Genomic DNA, 25779 nt, shown 5'->3' with positions numbered 1-25779 from the left:
CTACTACTTTGAGTTGGAAGACTGAGATTTTTGGTCCAAGCAAATTTAAGCTAAAAATTTTAAATGTTTCCACTATAATGTACTTTTTTAATAAGGATGAGGTTTAGATTTGCTACTACTTTGCGCATGTATTAAGTTGGTGATCATAATTCCAGTAGTCTGTACTCAACTCTCTAACTAAATTTTTTTTGTATTTAGTTTGTTTGCTGAGCTACATTTCACTTTGTACTTAACTGCTCTGTTCTATAGGTTTTAGAAGACACTGACTGATTTACAGCTTTTATCAGTACAGGGAATCCACTCAGTATTAGTATGTAAAGATGTGGTACGAAGTTTGTTTCTTCTTGGCAAAAACAACAATGGCTGAAATATGTACATAGCTAGTTCTGTTACTTCCAGTTCAACACAGGCAATGCTACCATTTCCCTTGCTTAGTCCCAACAAAAATTGTCAAACAAGGGTATATTGGAGGTATGCCATACTCGGTAAGTTGTTTATTCACATCCCAATACACACAATTTGTATGACTAGTACTTAAATATTCCTTATGACTATAATATTATAGGATTGGTAGTATGAAGCACGTGATAGAACTGTAATGCTCCCTTGGGAATTTGGGATATGAATAAAAACACCGAATATTGCACTGAAAAGTGCTGAGGACCCCTTATTTGTGAGCATTTTTCAGTGACGGTTGGAACATGGTCAATGCCAGCTTGTTTGGTATGGCAGAACACCTAAATTCTGGGAAACACATGCAGCATAAAGCCATAAATCTGTCAGTGGACACGACAGCTTATATAGCAGATGTGTTTGGGGAAAGACCTGAGCAGAGACCTATAAATCTGAAGCCAGCCTATAAGTGGAGAGGATCTATAGGCATCTATAAGGGGCTTTAAAAATGTGTTTTTCTCTAGCCTAGGTATACAGGTACAGAATAGGAATCTCTATGCAAGGAGCTTAGAAGGACTTCGGTTTAAAAAGTTGATTGCTAATAAATTGTGTTTTGCATTGTGCATTGTACAAATGCACCCTGTAAAATGTAAAACTATGTAATGTTTTTACCTGTTTAGTTCCCAGGGATTTAAGTAGAGTAACAATGAGCAAAGTTGCAAGCAACAAACCTAAGAGTTGCCAGCTTTAACCTTGTACCAACATACAGTATATGAATTACAAGGCCATTATAAAACAGTAAGAGGGTAAGTAAACCTTACTCATTACCACAGATGCATACCCAACTCAGCCTCTTCACATGTACAGCTCTCCTGTTTATGCAGTCAATTTGTATAGAGGCTGCTGGTGATTTTCATTGATTCTGCCTTTACACTAAATTGGAACAGAAAGACTGCAAAGTCAGAATCCCATCTTTTAGAAAATGACACATTCCATACATTCTTTGTATTGTGTATATGGATATCAGTATTTACATTTTCCACAGCACAATGGTGTGGCTACAAAAAAGAAGTTCTGAACTGAGCACAAAATGTTGCCACATGCTTTAAGAACATGCATTTCTCTGCAAAGGATAAAAGCTATTTATGCTGATTAATTAAACAAATATATATCAAACAAAATGAGGAAAGAGTGTATCAGAATGTTTGAAACTTGATCTCGGTTGTAATGTGAATCTCCTGGTTACTGACCCTGGATTGTCTGACCCACTGTTTGTGTGGTGTGGTCCTCTTGCAATCTTCCCCCCCATGTGCCATAGTTTGCACTTCCTAAAGCTATATAAATTGAGGAGTTAGAATTGTGGATTGCTGTCTTGCAAGCACTGATTCCAGACTAGGATCTTAGAATACTGTTAAAAAAGTGATAGAGATGAGGGCACTGACATGCCTGGAACATCTATCAATGTAAATACAAAAAATGCCATTTAGATTAGTTTTGTGGGAATAGATAAGGGTTACTAATACCACACACCCTTCCCAAAATGAGATTCTACTATTAAAGCATAAAACAGTACCTAAAACTTGATTTATGCTGGACTTTCTTGCACATTGCTATACCTGTGGATCTCCTGGTTACTGATCCTTGACTGTCTAACCCACTATTGTGTCCCTGTTCTGTACCCATGGTCGCCTGGTCCTTTGGTAAGCCTTGTACCCCAGATGTTATCCTTTGCAACTTCTGAGGCTAAATACATGCTTTCTATAAGAGTTGCAAAGAGAAAATAGGGGATTGCTGTCTTGTAAGCAATGATACTGGACTAGGGTCTTAGAAAATGTTTAAAAAAATAGACAAAGTGTAAGGCACTGCAATGCCCTGGACATGTGTCCATACAAATATAACCATTGTGGCTAGCATTGTGGGAATGGATAGGGATTAATAATACAACACACTCATCACAAGATGAGTTGGATCCATTTCCATGGAATCCTACATGGTTGAATTATGCCTACTGTACTTTTTCGGGGAATTTCCTGCCTTTTGCAGACACAACATTCAGATGCAGAACTGATACCAGAGAAATTTGCTAGCACATCCCTAGTGATGATATAATGACTTACTTTTATGTATTTAATATTGGTTATGGGACTTGTGACAAATATGTTCAATGTTTCCTGAATCAGGTGTTAGCTTTCATTCTGTACCCTAGAATTTATTTTTTAGCCATAAATCAGTCCCATAGTGTATTTCACTATAACTTGGATACGGCCACACAAAACACAACTGTAAAAATGGAAAATGTATTTCATTCTATATATTTTTCTTTTATGTGCTGTTAAATTTGATAGTTACTACACAGATCCAGTCAAAAATGAGCCACATAAAGAAGAAAAATAAATAAGTTTAAGAGTCAATTACTTTAGTGTAAAACATTTAGGCTCATTATAGTAACTGAGTGAAAACGTAATAAAGGACATATTTTATACCGTGCTTTACTTCATTATAGAAGAATTGTAATGTTTTTATTAAATGTTTTTTGTACATCTGTAACATTTACACCATGATAGACCATTAATGCTACTCTGTATATAGACAAAGATTGCAAAATATCCATTGAAGCATAATAAAAAGATATTAACAAAATTATCTGCTAATGTTACAAATCAATATTATTTCTTCACATACTTATCAGCTTTGCAAAAAGTATACTACATAAATGCTCTGAGCGTTTTTTTATTACCTGCTATTTTGAGGAAACATTCCAGGGTCATTAGTACTAGGCAATCTATTTATTTTGACATTATTAAACCTATACTATAATCTCTAATATGATCATTTTATTAAATCTAATCTAAACCTAAGTACAAAAATGTAAACTATTTCAGTTTACCAGTACTTAGATGAGGTTGGATTAAGTTTTTTCTTTATTTCACATTGTTTCTTCTGTTACTTGCCATGGTTGTTTCCCTGCGAGAATTCATGCAAACATTGATTAACCTCTCACAAACCTGGACATAAGTCCACCAAGTTCAACCTCAAGGGAAATAAACATATCCCAGATATAAAACCCTCTAAGACACAGTTGGTCTAGAGGAAGGCAAAAAACCCTGGTACAGTTTGCTTCAACAGGGGAAAAATTCCTTCCTGATTCCATGAGGCGATCGGATGTTCCCTGGATTAACTGTCACTGTTTTTTTTACTTTAAAGCCCTAATACCCAGTTATATTCTGCGATTCTAGAAAAACATCCAGCTTTTTCTTAAAGCAATCTATAGTAGTTGCTTAAACTCTTTCCTGAGGGAGCAGATTCCACATTTTCACAGACCTTACAGTGAAGAATCCCTTACTTATCCGGAGCTTAAACTTCTTTTCCTCCAGACCCAAAGAGTGCCCTCTTGTTCTTTGTAATGATCTCAAAGTGAATAATAGGGAAGACAGTTCTCTATATGGACCATTTATATATTTACACAGGGTGATCATCGCCCCCCCTTAAATGTCTCTTATCAAGGAAGAATAGATTCAGTTCAGCTAATCTCTCCTCATAGCTGAGCTCCTCCATTCCTTTTATTAGTTTAGTTGCTCTTCTCTGCACTCTTTCCAATTCCACAATGTCCTTTTTGTGAACTGGTGCTATTCAGAGAGAAGTCTACAAAACATGGTAAAATGAGTGGTAGCAAGGTGGAAAGTTTGGTTCAGTGCACAGTCTGCCACATGTATGCACAGATGGAGCAACAGCTCCTAGGTGAATACCGCTGTGACAAATGTGAGCAAGTCGCCTTTCTGATATCTCGCATTGGAGAACTGGAGAAGCACATTGCAACACTGAAATCACTGGATCACCTTGAGAGGGGCCTCCTGCTCACTGAGCAGGCAGGTAATGGCTTAGATGTGGAGGGTAGAGAGGTTAATCAGGATGAGCATGTAGGGAGTTAGGTTAATGTAACTAGAGAGAGTGGTAGGGGCCCCCAGAAAAAGAAGACCAGCCCTGTGTTTGAGCACCCCAACATGTTTTCAAAGTTATGTGAAGATGTGCAAGTGGCAGACCCAGTGGTGGTAGATGTTACTCTAGATGTTACTGCTACCCCTAACAGCCGGGAGAGCAGCACATCTAGTAGTGGTGGGGAGGGAAACGCAGGAAGGAAAAGACAATTGGTAGTCATAGGGGATTCTATGATCAGGAGGACGGATAGAATAGTTTGTCGCCCAGATCCCTTCAACCGAATGGTTTGCTGTCTACTTGGTGCCAGGGTTCAGCATGTGGTGGACCGAGTGGACAAACTACTGGGAGGGTCTGGACAGGACCCAGCTGTCTTGGTCCATGTTGAAACCAATGACAATATAGATGGAAGATTGAGGATTATTAAAAATCAGTTTAGGGAACTATGTTTCAAGCTGAAGAAAAGGACCTCCAAGGCTTTATTCTCTGGAATATTGCCTGTGCCAAGCGCAACACAGGAAAGGCAGAGGGAGCTTAGGCAGCTAAATACATGACTTAAGTCCTGGTGTAGAAGGGAAGGGTTTGGGTTCATAGAGCACAGGGCTGACTTTTCTTTGGGGTACAACCTGTATGCCAGAGATGGTTTGCACCTAAATGAAAGGAGGTCTGCTGTGCTAGGGGAAAGATTTAGGGGAATGGTGGAGGGATATTTAAACTAGGACAGAGGGGTGGAGGACAGTCAAATAAGGCGGCAGAAAGGTTAGTCAGTGGTCAGACACTAGTGGAGGGTGGATTAGGGATAGTTGGGGGGAGGATTATGGATAATTGTAAGGAGCTTTCCGTGATACAAACAAACATTGGATTGTGCAGTACTAATTGTACTAAAAAACAAAAGTATTTGGCAAACAATGATGGTAAAAGCAGCAATGGTTTAAGGAGTCTGTTCACCAATGCTAGAAGTCTAGCAAACAAGATAGGGGAGTTGGAAGCCTTAATGAGTTACTTAGTTGGTATTGCTGAATCCTGGCTTTGATCTTCACATGACTAGGCTGCCAATATTCCTGGGTATACTCCCTTTCGTAAAAACAGAAACGAAAGGGTGGTGGTGTCTGTCTGTATGTGAGAAGTGATATAAAAGTGAATGTGAAAGAATAAATTGCGGACCGAACAAGCGATGAGGTTGAGGCATTATGGGTGGAGCTGAATGTGAGGTTGAATAACACACAATTAATAAATTTAAGCTCTGGATAAGGAAGGGATTCTTCACTGTAAGGTCCATGAAAATGTGGAATCGGCTCCCTCAGGAAGTAGTTTAAGCAACTACTTTAGATTGCTTTAAGAAAAAGCTGGATGCTTTTCTAGAAGCACAGAATGTAACTAGGGATTAAGGCTTTAAAATAGTAAAAATAACAAAGTAAAAATAACAGTGACAGTTGATCCAGGGAACATCCGATTGCCTTATAGAATCAGGAAGGAATGTTTTTCATCTGTTGAAGCAAATTGTACCAGGGTTTTTTTATGCCTTCCTCTGGACTAACTGTGTCTTATAGAGTTTTATATCTGGGATATGTTTATTTCCCTAGTGGTTGAACTTGATGGACTTTTGTCTTTTTTCAACCTAACCTACTATGTAACTTTGTAACTATGTATGAAGATATTTATCTGGCTCATTGTATAATAGTTGTAGTTAGTCACGTTCAACTGGTCCTATAATTATGACTTCATCAATTCTACTAATGTAAGGAAAATGCCCCACACATGTATATCCACACAGCACAAACACCCTAACCAAAATCACTATAGAATGTGACATGGGAGATATTGATTGTCTAAAACCAGGAGGTGTGATATTTGTTGAAAGCCTTGTCCTAGTCACATAATCCCATCATTGGTGTCAGCAAGCCTGCATAGGTGTTAATTTAACACTGTTAAACCATCTAATTAGATGACTAACGGTGTAAATGTTTTTCAAATCACCAGAGATGTTAAAATAGCATTATAGGTACAAGACAGATGGTATTAAAGGCCCCCATCCCTGTTCAGAGATGAGTGTTCTAATTGACCATGGATGATCCTTTTCATGCCACTTTCAAACCATATTTCCCCCCAGTTTAAAATATGCACCTCAATGTTCCTTCTACAAAAATATCTTACTTTTCTTCTACATCTTCATTACAGGGGGTAAAGGAAATAGTACTTCACATCAAATACATTTATTTCTGCTTTCTAAATCAGTTCACAGAAAGTGACAGGGGCTCCACATTTCTGGGAAGATCAACAAATGTTTGTACTTGTTACTTGTTAAAAATGTGTTGAAAAATAAGAATTAAAGCAGCAATGATATTTGAAAAAATAGTAAGTTGAAAAATGTACAGTTTTTGAGTTTAGATATCTTTTGAAATATATATTGAAAGAACTGCCATATTTTTCAGAATGTTTGCAGTGGCCACATTTATATAAAAATCTTTAGATAATTAGTTATTTTTGCATTGTTTGTGGCATGCACCATATACAAATAAGGTTGTTAGGTTTGCTCTAAGTATTTTTTTTACATATTTCATGGATGGTATTCTCAATGTTTAGAGTAGGACTGTATGTTACTGGAGTGTCTTGACAGAGCTGTTCAGCTTTGAAGATATTATCAGATTTAACAGGTCCTGTTGCTAATTAAAAGTTTTATGTACTGGGGGATTCTTTTTTGTTTACTGGGAATTTAGTGCCCTATTAACAATTTGCACAAGGATTTACTATTTATTTAGTGAACCAGCCCCATGCCCTTCTGCTAAGTTCCACTTAATTACAAATATTTCTACATTATAATTTTGTATTAGGGATTCAGGTATTTGGTGGGCACTTATATTATTTTTCTGAATAAGGATTCATAATTCTTTAGTGACTCAGCCCCATGTTATCTGGAATTATTCTTCTGCTAAGTACCACTAATTATGGCCACTAGCTGATGCACCCTCCACCCTTAAGAGTTCTAGTTCAGAATATCGTTTTTTCTTGACAATGTTCTGGGGTATGAAGGCATGTATTGCATGTTAACTGTCGTCAACAGTTTGAATGTTAGAGTTTAAACATCCTAATAGCATAATACAGGTAACTGCATATCTCCTTCTAACAGTTTCTAGTCCTTAGACCAATTTTTTAATAACTATTTCTTTTTTTTAGCACTTTTTCAGCTACTTATGTGTTCATGAATACTATAGGGCAAAAATAAAGATCATTATGAAAGTTTTTATATCTGAATATTATTGATGGGTGGGAATAAAAGACAGACAGTTATTGCCTATATATTTTACATGATATGTTGCTGAGTGTTGGATGTCTAACCTACTTCTCAGACACTGAAGTACCTTAAAAGCCCATAGTTTTCCATCCTTGATAGTTATAATTCAAATTATATTGAATGTTGTTCAGTTTTTCAAGTGTTTCTACACACGAGTGAGCAGCCTTAATTGTATTTGTTTAGCTTGGATTTCAGACACTGAATCAAATTGCTAGTGAGATTTTCACTACCCAACAGAAACAGATTAAGCTGAAGAATCTTATGTTTAGCAGATTGGGAATGATGTGAGCTATATAACCACATTAGATGATTGTCGCTTGAGACGAATGGTTGTGGAGAATATCTCACATGTATACAGTGGTTTCTCGATGTCGTTCATCAGTCTGTGGCAGATTGGTGAATGACTGATCAGGAACAACTGCTGCGCATTCTTATGAATAGAACAGCACTCGTTCATTTATCTGTCACTGGAAATAATCATAAAAGATTGTTTCCAGTGGAAATCATCTGATGTCTGTACAAGGCTTTAGACATATCTATGGAGGAAAATTTACAACCTCTAGGATAAATCTCTTTTTCTTCTGTGGACAACCCAATTATTTTATCTCTATTCTACTTTGATTTGTATTCATTTAAATTTATGTTACTGGAAAAATCTCTGTTCAAAACCTTTATATGTTATCCTCATTTGTATTTTAGTCTTTACTTCCTAACCTACCTAAATAGAAAAATAAGTTTTAGGATATGGGGAAGTAATGTAGGAAACTGAGTTCAGAGAGCTCCAACAAACTTCACATCTGGCTGAACATTTACCTGTGAACACAACTCAAAATGAGATGACATACAACAAAGAATGACACTCATCTCTCTACGTATTATGTTAGATTATTGTAATAGTAAAAGTTAAATTCATTAAAAAATATTTTTATTTTTTTGATGATTTAGTGTTGTGTGTATAAAGTGATGATCTAAGTAAGTAAGATTTACTTGTTTTACAGTGATCTTTTTGTGCACTGCTTTATTGCATTCTTTGCCCCCCTCTGTCCTACCTTTAACCTCCCTAGCGTTCTAATTCTGTCCAAATTTCCATGCAAAAAGCGTTACATTTACACATAATAAACTTTAAATAAAAAAACACAAAAATCTGTTTAAAAAATAAATTAAAAAAATAGGTAAACATGTAATGTAGGTGTACAGCAGCATATATAATATATATAATATAATTTAATTTTACGTATAATATATGAAAATTTCTTTGTGTTGGACTCAATACAGCTATTTTGTATTGAATCTAATACAAAATTATTTAAATTTCCCGCTGATCCGCCCGCACCGACGCATGCACCGACGTCACCGGGAAACCCCGGAGATCGTCTCTGCATTGCGCGGCTGAAGATCAAAAAAGATAGACGTGTCCCCAGGACTTGCGGAGACCAGCAGGGCGACGAGGTACGACAACAGAACAAGGTAAGTGGGTTCTTTATTTAGGGTAAAGCTACCCTGAGTATGACTCGGGATTACAGCTATTTGCAGGTAAAACCCACCCCGAGTCACACTTGGGAATACCGCTAGGGGGGTTACTGCTAGAGTAAGAGCTTCAATCCATGGGTCTGATTTATGAAAGCACTCCAAAGCTGGAGAAGATACACTTACATCAGTAAATCTGGGTGATCCAGCAATCCTGAAATGGATTTCTTCAAAGTAATTTGTTATTTGCTATTAACGTTTTAAAACCTGGACCAGATCCATTCAAGGTTTGCTGGGTCACCCAGCTTCACTGATGAAAGTGTATCGTCTCTAGCCTTTAATAAATAAGGCACAATGCCCCTGATTCATCAAGCAGAATCGGATTATCGGTCGCGCATTCGTATTAGCGATCCGGAATTGTACGTGGTCGCGCTATTCAGCAACGGAAAAAGCTCGCGCACGGAGCCGCGCTTATTCGACAGCTTTTTACTGGCGATCCTGCATTAAAAGTCACTGTTCCCCTTAAAAATCATTCTTTCTAATGGCACACACATTACCCATAGCCCTAAAAAAAAATGTTTGCGCTGTTTAAATGTTTTTAACATTTATGTGCGCTAAGAAAAAAGCATATTTTTAAATCACTAATTTCCTTCCTGTTAGGCAAGAGTTAACCGAATTCAACTCCTCTCCATAGGCGCCTATGTAAAAGCTTCCGATGCCTTGTCAGATACGTGTGCACGAGCGCGATGTTGCGGGCCTGACATCGAACAACTTTTTTTTTTAAATTCTCAATAAAGTAACAAGCGCGCACACGTTCTTTTGCTGCTTACGTATATGTGTGTGTGTGTATATATTTATTGCTATCCTACAATACTTATAAATAAATACATAAAATATATATATACACATATATATATATATATATTCATGTGCCACAATAACTATAAATTTATATATATAAATAATTTATAAATATTATTTTTATATATATATATATATATATATATAGCAATATACACAAATATATATATATATATGGAAAATACGCATCCAGGAGCCAGACAGGGAAGACTTGGCAGGGATTCTTGGCCACCCAGTCCACGTCTAGTCCAGGTCATTACCTGGATCTTGAAAAAGAATATACTGTATGTGCTTTTTGGGACATTTGTCATATTTAAATGAACTTAGCTTAAAACATAATTATCTATATCTAATGTCCTAAAGGATTTGGCTACCTGATTCAATACTTCTTTAAGCGAATTGTCTGCCTCCAAATTTTTGTAAGACTGGGTATAATGTACATACCACTCTCTCCTTATGAATGTTAATATATCCATTACACTTGTCACATAAGGAGGTGGAGATACAATGGCATTAGCTTTGTCATTCAGCAGCCATGGAGAAAGTACTGGACTCTCTCCAAGCATATCCACACGTCTCCTAAAAATATTTTTTATACCTGCCTTTGTGTACACAACTGCAGGTTATCATGTAGTCCACCTGCAGTATTTAGATTAGATCTTCGAAACTGTAAGAAAAATATGCCCATGGAATTTTGACACTTTCTACTTATACACTTCTATACACTATTTATGACATTTTATGAATATTTATCATTTATAACTGCTATTATGCAGGAAGACTTTGAAACAAACAGTGCTGCAAACGCATTTTTTTAAATCATCTTCTGGCCTTATAAAAACATGACCACCTCAAAATATTCTAAGAATCTGATAACTACATGTTTCCATAACAATGAAAACACTACTATAATTAAAATAGTTTTAAAAATGTTTGACCTCAATTACTGTATTTAACCAATGTGTCATTTGAATTATGTCCTAATTTAGATGCATTTGCATTTTTACAGTTTTTTATATATACTCCTGGTCATACATGAACTGGTAAGATAGTTTACATGACCTCTTATTTCCAATAATGCTCTGCTAGCCAGGAAGAAAATTATTTCATTGACTCTACCCTGGAAATAATCCTTATTATTTAATGAATAATCTCATTAGTAATTTCTAAAAAAAATGTATAATTTATAATATGCAACATACACAAAGTAGGAAATATAAAAATATTCCATAATATATAGCAGATAATTGATGTGTGCTTTTTTTTAATAAACATAACATACACACCGGCCACTTTATTGGGTACACCTGTTCAAATGCTTGTTAACACTAATATCCAAAAAGCTTGTTACATTGCAGCAACGCAATGCAATTCTAACATGCAAGCATTGTCAAGATGACCTACGACCCTCAGAATTTGGAGTCAACAACATAAAAGCAACATAAAAGCATGGCTCCATCCTGCCTTTTGTGAAAGTTCTAGGCTGCTGGTGGTGGTGTAATAGTGTGGGGGTTTGTTTCTTGGCACATTTTAGGCCCCTAAACCTCCTGGGCAGTTCATTTCTGTCCGGATTTATATGTCTAAAAGCAGTAAATTGTTTTTCATGAAAATTTATTTTACAGTATAATATAATAGTATGAATATAAAAAAAGTTCGAAACACAAAATCATGTTCAAATAATTAGTTAAATAAACTAAAAAAAAAAAAATTAAAACAAATAAATCTTATACTCATACTATTATATTATTCTGTAAAATAAACTTTCATGAAAGTACTGCTTTTAGACATATAAATCCACTGTATTGCATTTAATACAGGTATTTTGTATTGAATGCAATACAAAATAATTTTAAATTCCTACTGCGCCCCCGACACAACAGCTGCACGTACCGACGCCAGCGGGAATTACGGGGTGACTCATTGCATGCAGAGGGTGCCGTCTGGAGGAAGCGAGAGGACAGGGATCACTAAGAAGGACGCTGGCAGACCAGGTAATGCTCTGTTTATCATTGTTTTCCATTGTTTTAGCTACCCCAAGTGTGGGTTACCGCTTTCAGCGTCTTTTTTTTCCCCCAGAGTCACATTTGGGGTTACCACTGGGGAGGTTAATATCAGCTGAGGATCATTTAATGCCACAGCCTACATTAGTGTTGTTGCTGATCATGTATCATCCTCATTCTTAGTTGTTCTGCAAATACATTGCTGTTTAGGTTGGGGTAAGGAGCATTTTAATTTGGCCTATTTTTCTGGCAGGAGTTCATTTACCAAGACCTCATGGTAACAGCATTACACACATCACCCAATACAAGTAGCACAGTTGAAGTATAAGTACTTACATAAATATTTCAAGTGGACAGAGTTTATTGCTATACTGATCAATTTTATCAATCTGAGACAGTCTATAGGCTGTGAAACAACCAATAAATGACTCCTTTGCCAGCACAACAAAGTTTCTGTCAAAATGTCAATGACAAGCAACATTCAAAGCTAAAGTTTACCAAGATTCTCTACACCAGGGGTGCCCACACTTTTTTGGCTTGCGGGCTTGCAAGCTTCTTTTAAAATGAACAAGTCAAAATGATCTACCAACAATAAAAATGCTAAACATATATTTATTTATATTTATACCGAGTATGACACAGAAGTGACTGAAGCTAATGAGGCATTTATTGGCAGAACATTGCACAGACATTGTACTACAAGACTATAGTGACAGGAAAGCTACAGTTTACCTGTTCATAGGAGAATGACGTGCTGCACAAGAAAAAGAACTGCTAATCTGTACAGAGGTATCTCGGTAATTGAACCCTGACACCGAGCCTGAACTGACATGGCCGACCAGCACTGCTCACCTCAGACTGCCCTCCCACCCTCTCTGCCTCCCTCCCCCCTCCCCACTGTTACAGGAGCCTTGGATGCAAAGTTCCTGGTGTTGTCTGACGAAAGACATCCCCAACATCCCTATAGAAAGCAGGGACAGGTAAGGCAGGGCTCCGCGATCGACTCGCGTTGCCTTTGCGATTGACCAGTAGATCGCGATTGACATTTTGGGCCCCGTGCTCTACACAACCCTGTTTTAGCTTGTGAAATCTGTCTAATATAGGTTACAGAATCAGTTGCATTAGTGACTTCAAGCACTTCGGTGTTTCTCATCCAGGGTTCCTCTAAAGGTTGCTAGGGGTTCCTCTAGCAATGTGCAATTTGTGGCTCTCAGGCCAGTTAAACCGATACCATGGATCTGTAGGGTTGACATTCTTCCCAATGCCAGCAATGTAAGAAGCATTACCTCCATTGCCCATCATGGCAATTTACTATAAGTTGTAGATAAAGTAGGAGTTCCTTAAAAGCCTGAAAATTATATCATGGAGTTCCGCCATGTTAGGAAAAGAAACACTAGTCTTCCCTATGCAAGCCAGACTTGTTGAAGTCTTTAGAGTTGCATGGTTAGAAAGAGCAGCTTTACCTGCAGGAGTATTCACAGGTAAGAAATTCCACATGTTCAGTGCTCTAATCAGTTCATAAATCAAATGTTACTTCTTAGAAACATGCACAGAATAATTTTTAAACATGAATAGTTTACATTGATTTCTTGTATATTGTATATTTAATAATACTGGACTGCATTTTATATTGTCCTCTAGAAAAAATGTAAATATGATATTATACATAAATTAGTAGCTAAATGTATGTATAATAATGAAATCAGTTTTTAGCATAAAAAAGAATTAGAAAATTAGGATACCTAATACTAAAATATTACCTTAGAGAAATTAAAAAAAAGTTCACAGATATTCACAGGCTGTTTAATTTTTGGCAAGTCTGCTTAAGATGACAGAAAAGTCCTCCTAGCTTAAGCCATCTCAATCTAGCATCTGGCATGATCATAATTATTACACTTCATAATAATTCCTGGAAATCTTCCAGCTATTAGCCTGCCTGGAAAACAAAACCATTTTTTACACAGTAAACACCTATTTAGATTTATTAAGTCATTAACATTTATATTGTTATAAGTTAAAAAGTCATTTCTGTAAGCAAAAAAAGAACTAGAGAGTTTCTCGAATTTATTAAAAACTGCTCTTTTTGGAATCAAAATAAAAAGTAAAAAATTGCTAAAAGGACAGCCTAAGTTTTAAAACGGATGATAAAGTACAATCTTTATTTATTTTTTTATGATACTTTTTTCTGACATTTCATCAAATGTTATTGAATATTTGAGCAACAAAACAAAACCATGATTCAACAAGATATCTTGTCCTTTTGACTATACAAGCTGAAGAGATGCTTTTCTGTTCAAGGATATGGGTGATAAAGTTGTGTTTATTATTCAGTACTAATTTCCCAAAGGTAAAAGGCTACACAATAATGGACCTAGACTGGGGGGTTATGTTGCCTTTTGTCAAACACACCGGGCTAAAATTTTCATCCAGTATCAGATTATTCAAATTCTCCATGTCATCGAGGCTCTTTAAATCCCTCATTGGAAATATACATTTTATTTATCAGCCACATAAAATGTGTTGTTACTTACATATTCATTGATGTGGCTATTATCATACTTTCAATCTCTGTTTATTGCTCCTTGATGAATTAAACGCTTGGCATTTTCACAAAAAATTCCTACAAGTAGTTTAACTTTCTATGGTTATTACACAAGAAAGCTGAAACATTTTTAAGAATATTTTTTTTTTACTTAGGCCTCTACAATTCAATCCCCTTTTGTTGTTTTACTACTAAAATGTACTGACATTTTCAGCAACTTCTACAATGTTAAAAGTTTTTGTATGAATTTTTGATTGTAATCTGGCAGCTGCTATTAAACCAAACTGCACAGTTTAGGTCAGAAGCTCTTAAAAAGGCAATCCATTAAAAGAAAATATTTCTTTATATCTCACGGGGACTACAACAACACTAAAAACCTTTATACACCGGTCTAGACACCTAATGTGTGCTCACTGAGTGAGATAATAAATCTGTTTTCTGCATTGCAATATGACTTTATTGTCTGTTTTAGTCTCTAGATGCTGCTCTGTAGACCAGACAATTTAGACTCAATGTACAATGGAAGCTGCACCAATGCAAAAAAAATTCTCAAGTATTTTAGATCCTGTTTTCAATCAATCTATGTCTGAAAGCACATAAAAGCACATAAAATATGCCCATTGCATATGGGCCACAAAGATATGAATTTAATAAAGCACTCCAAGACTGGATAAGAGTATTGTGGGTGAACCTGGGTGATCCAAAAAAAACCTAAAATGGATATCCTAAAATCATTTGGTAAAATTTGGCAAATATTTTTGACCCTGGACCAGATCCGTTTCAGGTTTGCTGGATCATCCACTTTATCCCATGATAGTCTATCTTCTCCAGTCTTAAAGAGGTTTGATAAATCAAACTTCTGATATAAAGAGTAGGTAAGTTTAAAATATTATTAAAAAGGTGGAAAATTCTAGTTACCTTTCTATTTCAGCTACCATTTTTCATAGCTGGTACATTCTTATCATTTTTATGCTTCTTGTTACTTCCTGTGAGCTGCATTGAATGCAAAAAATGTATCTTTTTATGCAGTCTACCAATTTAGTCACCATGTAATGAAAATTAACAACAACATATATATGTATCCAACCCAGGTGACATCTATGGCTCCCTGTATACATACAGTGGGGAAGTAAACAGTGGACAACTGCTATTAGAGGATTGAAAATACAAGGTATAAGTCTGAAAAAAGGAAGAGCAATACAAACACCACATCTGGAATGGCATTTGTTTTAATTATATTATTATATGAATAAAACATAGGGTGGCTGTTTGGTTTCTCTCCAATTATCAGCCCAAACATTGCACATTCAGTTTAGTTGTATGCAAATATGAAGGCAAAAAATGGGTTTACTCTTAATGGCCTGCCTAGTGGACTAATCAGTGGCTGGGGAGAATCGGGAAACTGTAGCAACAATGATGCTGACAAGCCTGGCAGGTGTCCTATTGAACACCTTTACCTTGAGAGCAAGCCAAATCTCCCTGAGTGTCATCCCCCTGGAGTGGCGAACTAGGGGTATCCTAAAATCACTTTGGGCATGGGAACCCACTTTGATTAAAGTGTACACAGGCACGTCACATGCTGATTTAGCACATCACCTTCATTCTGCATTAGTTGCGGCTAGTGCAGATGGGCAATTTTTTACTCTTGCCCAGTGTGTTATGCACTGCACACTTATTTTTTATGTATTTTTCTGTTGTCACTGTCACTGGTGTGGTATTTGTGGGCCACTTTTATGATAGAGGGTGTTATTCCCTTATGGGCTAGCCCTGAAATCTTGGGGAGTACTTTGGCCCTATGGTCAATTACCCTTCCCTACTGAGAGTCTTTCTTCGGGAGAGCTCCCAGCCTAGTATCTGATGGGACTGCCTATGCAGTCCCATTGAAAAAAGGACCGAAGTCAGACGGGCTAGTAAGTCCACTCCAGCTTCGGCTAGATGGACTCAGTACCCAGCCCTCGTCAGGAGCCTCGTTTAGGGGGTTCTTGGGAAATTGGGTGGCCCTTCCTCTTTGGAGGAGGGATCACAATAGTACCCCAGTGCACGTTTTTTGTGTGGTGTTTTTGCACTTGAACTTTTTTTCCTAGCACAGGGTTTTTGTTTAAAGGATCACGTTACGCTAGATTGGAAAAAAAAAAAATTAACACCTTTATCACATATATTCCTCACATATATTCCTCACTTAGCCTATATAACATGAACTGGTCTGTTAGACAGAGCTCTGATGATTGTAGACAGAAAACACTGGATGTTAGGGTTGCAGTTTTCACCGCAATATGGACTGGTTGTTGTGTGTTGTGTAAAAAGGAAATTTTGTTTGATTGTGAGCTTGGAAATTATTGAAGGGAGACAGGTTTACTCTTGACTGTTACTAATCGCTGCTAGTCTGGTTACTGTTTAGTTCTAAAAAAGATATTGCACATTTATTTTATAGTGACATTTGTGTTGGGAATAGAAGTGATGTGCTAATTATTGGATGACCTTTGCTCTTAGTCTTCATCCTTTTTTCAGTTTCATAGTTTGTGCATTTGTGAACTGTAAACTTGATTCCACATTTGAATGGCACAAACTATTTCAATCACTGTTGTTTATTTCAACCCCCCCCCCCCCCCCAAAAAAAAAAAAAAAAATCAGATATATTTTAACATGTATAGTTAGTTTCGATATCGTTTGTGAGTATATTTTCATTTATCTCCATATTGCACAGAAGGCAATTTCGGTCTCCAATTTCCATTTCACACTCAACATTAAAATATATCTGGGCTTATTTATAGTTATTTCCAATGAGAATTTGTACAACAAATTTTATTTCAATTTTAGGGGGGCACAAAGTCATGACTGGACTGGAAGCCTAAAAGAAGAAGAGGAAAAAGATGAAGAACAATGGCAGGTGGCTATATCAGGGAGAATTAAAAACTATTGCTGATCAGAACTTAGACAATGAGATAAGATGCAAATTTCCTACCAGCCTAAACAATGTGTTTTTCGTGTATGCTTCATGAATAAACTGACTGTGTCTTCAATTTTTTCCATCAACAAACAATTTCCAAGCAACTGAAAAGTCCTAATTTCACTTTCAACTTTCTTCCTTAAAAGTTGTCCTGGTCAAAATTTTGCAGCTATTTCCTACTAACAGCCAAATGTTCATCCTAACTGGAAAAAAATGGCCAACTCACATAAAGAACACTTTGAACTAACCAAGTCAATGCAAAATGAGCCTTTAAATGTTATCTTTATCTGACAAGTGACATGGTTAACCATATTATTGATTTATGTCATGGCATATACAGGATGAATAACAGGTTGTTTTCTTGGTTTAATTTAAAATGTTGTCACGTATGTCACATAAAAAGATATACTGAAAAATGATAAGCGAATGGCAATATCCGGTGCTAGATTTTAGTGTTTATGAACCTATAAAAATAAATGTCAAGAAGTCAGCGAATTATGAGGGTCATTTTTTTATCACATGTGCTACTGAAGGCATTTATCCCATAATAGGTCAATAAAACTATATTAATGGTTTCATGAGTATCCAGTGGACAATTCAATTTAAACTGTAATAGTTAAAATTTGTTAGGATGGTTATTTAAAATATCATACCAAAGTAAAGTCAGACATTGACAAAAGTAAAAATGCAACTTCATTTGATAAAAAATAGATTCAGTTGACACATATTTGCTTTTAAATAAATGTGTTATCTGCAGTAAAATAAACACCTTAAAGTTAACTGTGTTTATGAGAAGAAAATATTTTAACCTCAGTGATATAAATATCTGGTTATATAACTGATTTGTGATCTTATATAATTTTGCATACAGTCACTATTTCAAAAATGTTTCATAAAAAGTGTAATGATATTAAAAACTCTTACACATATCTTATTAGTGATCGCAAAATCACTACTGCTTAAAATAAAAGTCTAATATTGATACTTCATGGAGCTAACCAAAATGTTAAAGAACAGCTCAACATAAGCTACTGTGTTATTTAGAGATCATCTAAAGAAGGGGTTATTATCAACAAGAACAATATTACCATACGGCCCCAAACATTTATTTACTTACATTGTTGTTTGTATACAATAGTCCGAAGGAAATAATTGTGGTAACCATTTTTAAAATATTTATGGATAAAAAACTCAAAAAGCAAGGCTCCCCTCAGCCACTTATCACACTACCCACTTATTGGTTGAATGACACTGGATATCATTTAAGGCCCATGGGGGTATGGGCTCAAAGAGTGCTTAGGGATGCACAGCCAATTCTACACATTAACAGACCAGCAAATGTTGGAAAACACTGAATTTATTAAGGAGTGTTTCGTAGCCATCAACAAGCTATAAAAGGGCCTAATATAATGGGTAAACCCTAGAGTTAGAAAGAATCCTGTTGTACCACCAATTGGTTGTAGGGGTCTGCAGGTGGAGGGATTATTTACAAAGCCCTTTAATAAGAGGACTCCCAGATATAGCATCCCACTCACACTGGGGAATAGGAACGGGTACATAGTACTATTTATCTATTACCAATGATGGCATATCTTAAACAAGGGGCTGACCCATTCTCACAATCACAGAACACTCCCCGTGTCTGCGTGGGTTTCCTCCGGGTACTCCGGTTTCCTCCCACATCCCAAAAACATGCAGTTAGGTTAATTGGCTTCTCCCTAACAATTGACCTTAGACTACATTAATCACATATGACTATGGTAGGGAAATTAGATTGTGAGCTCCTTTGAGGGACAGTTAGTGACACGACTATGGAGTTTGTACAGCGCTGCGTAATATGATGGCGCTATATAAATACTGTATAATAATAATAATAATAACACTAAACGTGTCAAAATGTGGATGACCCAGCATAAGTCACCTCAAACCAGCTTAGCTTCTACCTCCCAGCGAAAAAAATAGAAAACAGTTAAACAAAAACAGCTAATGTTTTAGGAAACCCCTCTTATGTCTTCTGTCTATGCAATGATACCAAACTAATGTTTTTAAAGAAACATTTAATGCCCATGTACACCCATGTACTGTATACACTGTATAAGGGCTGTTTCTCTGATTTTTGATTACCAAAGCATGTGCTTTGCAGTATCATGCTATGGATTTTATGCTATATTGTCCAGTGCAGTCAGAAATATCTAATATCAAGTGAATTTACTTTACTTTGCTTCTAGCTTGATATTCTTTTTACAATCTCTATAAAACCTCAGTGATTCTGTAACACTATGAGCAGAAGTTAGGGACCGTATTAATTCTCCTATGTCGAGAAAAAGATTGCAGAATTTCGTTGCTATTGACTTCAATACTTTTTAGGTTTGAGCCTTTAATTATTATTGATATTATTATTAATAAACAATATTTATATGGAGCCAACATATTACTCAGGGCTGTAAAAAAATAAGGTTTGAGTTTAACTTGAACCAGAGCATCAGGTTGTGTTCATTTAAACAGCTCTAAAACCAAAGGGAGATGCTGTTAGGAAACACCAACCCAGACATACAATGCACCTTAGGAAAACTGATCTAAACTCAAAATTTTTTACTTTACATAAGAGGGTAGACAACCCTTTTATATAAAATAAAAATTACTATCTTTTTTTATTTTTTTGTTTTAATTCAACATTATTTAATGCAAAGATTGTCACTCTTTTTTTCCCCATTTACTTTACCCAATCTTGTGCCTGAGCAGTGCGAGATCAGGTTACGTACGAAGAAGGAAGAAGGCCACAGAAGATGGAGGCACCTGGTGCTTCCTCCACCCTGGGATGAAGGAGGATAACAGGACAATGTGGGGCCCGATTGAGAAGAGGTCTAACATGATCGAGGGATCTGTGGGATTAACGGTAATTGTGATTTTTTTATTTTTGGTTTAGTTCCGCTTTTTTTCAAATTACAATATTTGGTATTGCATATGGAATGTACTGCTGCTTTGACAAGCATTTACAAGCTAAGTTAAAACAACCATCATGGGTTATGGCCTGTGTGGTAGGGACCTTATATGACCTCTCATGAAATGGTCTACAAGTTTTTATTTGCCTTATATGAAATGACCAAAAATTTGAAAACATTCTTAGTGGGCTTTCATCCATTTGTCAATATAAACACATTAGAACAACAGCAAGATAAATACATTGCATATCAATGTGTAGTACATCATTAGGAAGTGAATAATGATTTTAAATTAATGCAAAAGGAAAGAAACTTGAAAAACTGCAACTGATTTAAAATTTTTTTGACGTGATGAACATAGCAAAGGCTAAAGAAGTGAAAAATCTTCTTATATGTACTTTAATTATCCAATTATTTAAACAACACATTTCAATTCAAATGAGCAAATAAACATTAAACATAAATTGGCTTTTCACATGATTGGATAATTTAAGTTGATGTTAACTGGTAAATGTGTTGTGTGAGAATTTTCAACTCCTTTAGTAAGTATTGCCTGCACTACTCTTTTTCCCTTTCTGCAAGCTGAACTTTTTCAGCCATCAAAGACGCCAACATCCTCTTTACACTGTGACATGTGTTTGATTTTCTGTATGCCAGTTTAAAGACATGGTCATGTGATAAAGGAAAGTAAGCTTTGTTTTTTCCACTTTTTATAGAATTAAATGTGAAAAAAGATAATTAGCAAAGTAGGAAACATCACTAAAAAAGTATATGATTTGAATACTGTTTACTGATCTTTGTACAACTCTAAAATAAGTAACATGAAGTACTTTTTCTACAAAGGTATATAGCAAAAAACAATTTTCACAAATTTTACTTAAATACATATAAATTCAGTTATTTTGCCAGTTGCTGGTATTTGTTTGGTACATGCACAGATTGTATAGAAATGAACAGTAATAAAATGGTAATGAATGGCAAGTATTTATTTTCTTAATTTCAGCATTACAATTATGCCTACGCCTTTTCATAATTGTGGCAATAACACAAGCTCATTAACTCAGCAGTAATGAAACACATGAAACATTTTAGTTGTTCAAGAATAGCCATACTTTCACCTGTCTACATTTAAGAACCAAATAAGACAAAACAAGACAAGGCAAGGCAAACAAGACATTCTAATAAGTTTGACTGACATGGAGAGAATAGGAAGTTTCTACTGTTTTTTGCCTTGTTTTTTTTATACATCTTATTATTTTACAAAACTTGTTTTCTATGCGGTGACATCACATGGGTCCTTGTATCATCTCCTTGATGAGGATGCCAGCAAGCCCCTGTTGTTGGTCTTAATCTAAAGAATGTGTAAATTAGGCACAAGTAGCTGAATGACTGTCAGCATAATCAATGCACTAAGGACCAGTAGTGTGGACAGAAGTTGTCAGTGAAGAAGAGATCATTAATGCGTGAAATTACCTATTAAAATTAGTTTTCCAGCCAAACAATCTCCCTGGACTAACTCATCAGTCTCAATATCTCAGGGCTTCAGTGTAATTTCCAAGCCTTCCCACCCCTTCCACTGCCTCAGCAAGCAAGCTGAAAAAGGTAGTAAAGCAGTCAGTAAAAAAATAAAAAGAGAATTTTTCCCTGTAGAAACAAATTGATCCACATTTTTTGACCTTCCTCTGGATCAGCTATGTTTATAGGTTATTTTCAGGGAAGTTTATTTCCCTAAAGGTTGAACTTGATGGACTTCCTTGAACCCAACTATGTGATAGGTGTAATATCACATTTTTTATATATATTTATATATCAGTGCACCCAATTACTCTATAGCCCTACAAATTAGCTTAAAACATTTTTTTTAGTTTACAGACTACTGTACAAACTTTACAGGGGATCTCTGAATCTGTGACTACCACTATAGCCTCCTCTTGTAAATCTCCACTGAGTTCCACTGAGATACGTGGTCAGTCTCAACAACATTCTCTGCAATCCTTAAAGTAAACCTAAACTCAAAATATTTACTTTACATAAAAGGGTAGACAAACATTTTATACACAGTAAAAATTGTATTTATTTCTTTTTAAGTGAAACAACCTTTTCTTTTTAAATGCCCAGAGCCTCCCGGGTTACCTACATCACGCATCCCAGGAGGCTTTTGGCAGCTCTTTCTGTGCATGGATGAGATCAGGACCTTCTTTTAATGAGAGAAAAGAATTGCTGATCTCACGTATGCACAGTGAGATTGACAATCTTTTCCCTATCTACATCACCTGATCTTGCACCTGCGCAGTGTGAGATCGGGTGATGTATGAAAAAGAACCTGTAAGAATGGAGAAGAAGATGGCAGTGCCCATCCCTTCGAAAAAGAATATTGGGATGACGTGGGACCCATACGAAGAGACCTCCTGTGGATTGACTGATCTTTTGTATGAAAGGTAAGTGTGTTTTGTTTATTTTGCGCTTAGTTCCGCATTAATGATACCGAAAAGAGGATTATTGTTGAGAATCCCACTGATGTGATATTTGAACCTATTTCATTTTATAAATAAGTGCATTTTCAATAAGAATTGATGTCGGTGCGGAGGAGGATAACTGATGCTGGATACCAAATTGATGTTTACATTTATTTCGAAAGAACATTACCTAAAATCAGACCATAAAACTAAGAACTGTGTTCGTATTTGAAATCAGTGACCAACTACAAGACAGGTAACATCCTGCCTACCATTCAACCTCACCTTTTCCGATATTTTTCATGAATAAAGCTTTGGTTCCATTTAATAGAATTGATTGGGGACAAATTAATAAATTAAATAATAGTAAGGAAACATTATTTAATTTAAAAAGAAGCAAATGCTTTTCTTAACAAATTCATATAGAAGAATGACAAGCAATGCAAACAGCTACACCAGAACAATTTTAAAGCTTTCCAAGTTCAGTTTTGAGGTGTTACATCATCTAAACTTGGATTAGATAAACATTTTCCCATTTCCTCAAAATCTAAATATGTGAAAAGACTCATTAGATTGTGATTTCACTCTCCTTAATTAACAACAAATATTTAATTTCCCAAAACTTTTAAGTTTAAAATAGTTCAGTTTCCATTATAATGTAACGTGTGAGTTGGAACAGTGAACAGATTGCCCCTAAGTTTAATGTTACCAAGGTATTAATGAACTTTCAGAATGAATATTAACATACATTTAATATATGAAGCAATTTTAATTTACTAAAGTTCCTTTAGTTCAATTGCTGAAACATCCATGCTAAAAGCTCTCATGTAAATAGTTTTTATTCATTTAAAATTTAATAAAACATACTACAGAATCCTATCCCTTGAATATTTCAGAATGATATAAAAATAACATGATTGCATAATAATTTATATTTTTTGCAATTATGAGTCTTCCGAGTTTCAGAAGAAAAAATCTTAACACAACCTAGACAATCCCACCCAGTACTATCCACATTTTTCAAAACACTGAACTTAAATCTAATTTAAAAAGACCATTTGCTAAATGCAAATCGAATGTATTTGGATGTAAAGCATTTTTTGCTTGTAAAAGTAACTATTAAATGTAATATTTAAAAATGTATTATCTCATATGTTCATTTTATAGGAAAAAGTTAAAAGAGCACTGCTGTAGAAATGTTAACTGCTGTTACCAAATCCTATAGTTGTCTTCACTCTTTTTTCAGTATTTATTGTAGAGAATTCTGAAAGGAGAATAAAACTGGTTATATGCCCAATATGCAAATAGGAAATATAAAAAAATACAGTGGTATTTCATTTACAAATATGAATTAATGTATTGAGATATTTATACTGCTAACTTGATAGAAAATGTAAAATATTTTGCACCTTCCTTCAAATTATTTTCTACATAAGTTACTTTGGTAATGAAAAGAAACATACTTTATGACTCTCTGCAGTGCTGATTTAGTGGCTAAAGTCTTTTGTGCGTACTCTCCTGCTGGTCTTGGGCCGGACTGGTCTTCAAGGAAGTCTGTGAACCTAATAACGAAGTTAGTGTATACCAGTTACCAATTATAGACTTCTTATTGATATTCTCTCACAGAACTAGTTGCCCAGGTCTCATCCAATTTGCTGACACCACAAGAAAATTTTAAATTTGATGCCATGGTATTCATACAGATAAATATGAAAGAAGAACATATAAATGTAAGCTTCAGTAAGTTATTTACAATAAATATTTACAGGTTTGTTAAAGTATTGGGCACTGTAAAATGCTAATTTGTACATTGTTATTCTTCCATTAAAAAAATGATGTCTTGTTTAACAGATAATGCACAAATTGTAAAATTTGAAAGGTGACTGGTATTATTCTTTCCTTCAAGATGAACTCCAGGCAAACAGATTAATTGAGAACTGTTTTTGTACCCATCTAGCAGTGCACAACAGGTCTTTTGTCCATTTTGAATAGACTATGAAACAAGAAGCAGCACAACAATGAGCTCATCAAACACTCTTGTCCCTCTTCCTTACAGCATGCTCCTGGCACTGAAGAACACCTGATGGACTCTTTCTGTTTGTCCCTCCCAATCACTAAGCTGTGCAGTACTGGCTGCACCAAAGACTTCAGAAGCTGTCCGAAGGTTTTGAAAATCTTTGTTCTATGGGTACTTCTCCATAAGTCCTACTTGAAAATCTATTAGTATCTCTCAAAGGTACCTGAGAGTTATTCAGGCACCTTTGTGGTTGAGTAAGCCAACCATACCCCTCTTAAGCCTCCAACACCACAGATGCCATACCAAATATTTTTTGTGAAATTTTCTTAAATACCAAGACCAGGACCACCCTATGTTTTTCTACGGTTAGGAGGCCTATACAGGACCAGAAATTTACAATTTCATTCTATCTGGACTATTACCTGGAAACAATGCATGAGCATTCACAGTTTCTTCAGTCATGTGTCTCTTGAAAATTCCCTGGGCTATGGTGAATATACATTAGGAATACTGACAGGGAAAATACTAAATTGTGCAGTACCCCAGAAGAAGTTCAGGTTAGACTCTTATTCCAACTCCTCCAATGCTGTGCAGCTTGAGATGCATCTTGTTGCTTCTATACTGTTTTGCAATTTGTACTTCCCCTTACAATTCCTCCTTCCCTTTCCCCTTTTTTTTCCACTTCTTCCCCTTACTTTTTTTCTTTTTCCTCCCACTACCCCCCTCACATTTTGTAGGCTGCTTCCTGGGTCTACTCAGTAAGGGTGTGCTATCTTTTGGACTCTATGGACATACACTGGAACTGACTGTTTCATCTTCTTTCTGTTGGTTTTGTGGCATTTGCCCGATGTGACCTCCTGTGATAAACCATTTATTGATTAGGACCAGGGAAGTAGAGTTGATCTCTCCTCTTTTTGAGAATTTATTTG

The sequence above is a fragment of the Pyxicephalus adspersus genome, chromosome 3, assembly GCF_032062135.1.
Source record: "Pyxicephalus adspersus chromosome 3, UCB_Pads_2.0, whole genome shotgun sequence".
Taxonomy (NCBI): Eukaryota; Metazoa; Chordata; class Amphibia; order Anura; family Pyxicephalidae; genus Pyxicephalus; species Pyxicephalus adspersus.
This window is presented reverse-complemented; position numbering follows the sequence as displayed.